This window comes from Curcuma longa, chromosome 5, assembly GCF_044706935.1.
Source record: "Curcuma longa cultivar G26 ecotype Majalengka, Jawa Barat chromosome 5, ITB_CL_G26_1.1, whole genome shotgun sequence".
NCBI lineage: Eukaryota > Viridiplantae > Streptophyta > Magnoliopsida > Zingiberales > Zingiberaceae > Curcuma > Curcuma longa.
The window spans coordinates 291878-294636 of NC_133865.1; positions in this window are offsets into that span (position 1 = coordinate 291878).

Here is a 2759-nt window from a genome sequence, read left to right on the forward strand (position 1 = left end):
ATGCCATCAATTGATGAAAGTCAAAATTGACTTCAAAATCAAAAACTATGTTTTACGTAGATAGATTTAAACTATTAATTTGCTCAAAATCGATTAAGGATGAATGATAAATTAATTATTTAAAGTAGGCCCAGAATAATATTAATTGTTAATTAATATTATATAAGGAAGTGCATGGGGAATAGTCCCACATCGGAGAATTTTGATGGGTTTTCCTTCCTTATTAATGTTGCTGTGTTAATGGAGTTAATACAAAAAACCCATGTGCTCTCTTTTCACGGGCGAGTAGGTGCTCGCATCTGTGAGCCTGCGGCCCGCCACCCACCACGCGCGCACACGCGCAATGGGCGCTTTATTGGCGCACTTTGCACTTGACGTGTCAGGTTCGCATGTAACATGACAATGCCAATGTGGCATCCACGTGGGCAAGGAGAGATGACTAGACTGTTGACTGGGTGAATGGATGACAACCGTTGATCAAAGAGGTGTGATGGATCGCATGTGATGCGATCTGAAGCGTTGTATCATGAAGAGACGATCTGACCGCTGGTGATGATGCTTGATCTGAAGCGTCTGATCGAATGGATATTTGGATTTAGATCTGACGGCTGATGACAAAAGGGAGATCTGAGGGTCACAATCCTCCAGATCTGATGGATAAGATTGAGAGGACTATGTGAAGGATTACAACCCTCCAGATCAAACGACCCAGATTGATCCTGCCCAAAGGTCACAACCACTCACCCAAATGGTATTCAACCTCTTCACTTGGTATAAATAAATCCCTTCAGATGCTGGAAAGATCATCGAATTCATCATTTCTTTTTATCTTTTGAGCATTCATCTCATCTTATACATTCGGAGTTCAAAAAGTCTACGAAAAAAGTTCGTTGGTCTCAGAATTTGAAGTGCTACTATTCTGAGACATCGTCGTTGTATCTTGAGAATGAATTGCTGCTATTCGTAAGCACCTGTAGTGGAGCAATATCGTTTATGAAAATAGTATTAAACACTAGCCTCGACAATCCATATCAGTTTGCATCCTCTCCGACCACTACTGGAACCAATAGATGTACTAGCCGAACCAGACACTATACTGAAGATGGATGCAACAGGATCATTATCACTAAACTCAGTCTACAAACTATATACTGTCAAATGGTAGCATCAAGTAGCTGATTTCAGTAATTGAGCAAGAGAGGTCTGCAAGTGGACTCAAGCTGTGAAATTTGTGGGAGAGAACTTATGATAAGAATTTTGTTTATTTTTTGATAAGTAGATTATATTAAGAACCAAGTAAGAATGTACAATCTAGGAGTTCAAAAATCTAAACACATGCATTTGGATCTATATGAATATGTTGTCAAGATTTGACACCCCTCCATCAAAATTACAACAGTTTCTAGATTGCCAAATGAGATATACCATATAAGACAGTCAAAATCTTAATCTTTGCAATACACTCCAAGCTTCTAATCTCCCTTTGAAGACTTATAATATGCGTCTCGCAGTGCTCATCTCTACAAAATACCTAGCCAAGTGCTCACTTTGATCCATGAGGCCTTGCATGTGATGAGGTTGTTGTAGGAGTTGGAGAATCTTATGGTAATTAGCACGTATCCTAGAGCAAACTTTTGATTGTTTTTTTCCAAAATGATAGACTACCTAGGCTGAATTTTGAACCACATCTTCTAAGAGGTTTTGTTACCTTACCTTTTGACGATATGGAAGTTGAGAAATTGAATCCAAGGATTTTTTGAATCTGAAGACAATGAAAATCTCAATTTCACTCCATGAATGGAGAAGGCCAATCTGTTCATGCAAATCTAGGATTCCAGCAAAAGCTTAAAGCTACTTCCATCACTGTGTATCGACCTGCCTTCATCGAATAATGGTTGATAACTTTGACTCCCTTGATTCGAAGTTGACAGTCTCCTGAGGATCAGACACTCTTATGTATGCTAAATCTCAGTTGATAGCTCTGGTTGCTTGTAATGTGTTTGTTCCAGCTATATTTCTATAACATAGAATATCTCTTTGAAGTATTCTTAGTTTGTGGTATAAATCATTTACAATTTTTTTTGAAAATATGACTCAAGGCTCAGTCTTATCCATTGACTAAAAATAAAAATATGCAAATAAAATTTATATTTTTAAAATTTCAATTTTTATATAAATATTTTTTATTATTAAATTTATTATAATACAAAAATCAGTGGATAAAATCTTAGTTTTATAATTTCAGTTTTTATTATAATTTATAATTGGTTATTTCTCAAATATGCTACTTAAATACTATAAATGGTTTTTCTTATTTTTATTGCATTATTAATTTTGATATACTTGTAAGTATATAATATTCTTGGATTCTATCAATGGTTACGTTGATGATCAGACAAGTTTCAGCTGTCTATTGTTCATGAAATTTTAAAATTTTATTTTTTAAAAAATAAAATTTAACATTTAATGGTAAATAAAATAAATACTCATCATTAAGTTTTTAATATTTTAAATTTTAACATTATTAAGTTTCAACATTTAATAATTTTTATTTTTAAAAAATTTTAATTTATATTTTTTAAAATAAAAATACTATCCAAATAAGACCTTAGAAGGGCCGTTGGATTCAGATCGAACGGAGAATAAAAAGTCACTCCGGACACCGTCAGATGGGTGGACTGACGGTTGAGGTGGAAACCCTAGGTGCCATTCCGCAATCTATACTCGGGATCTCTATATAATGACGCGTATGCGCCTTT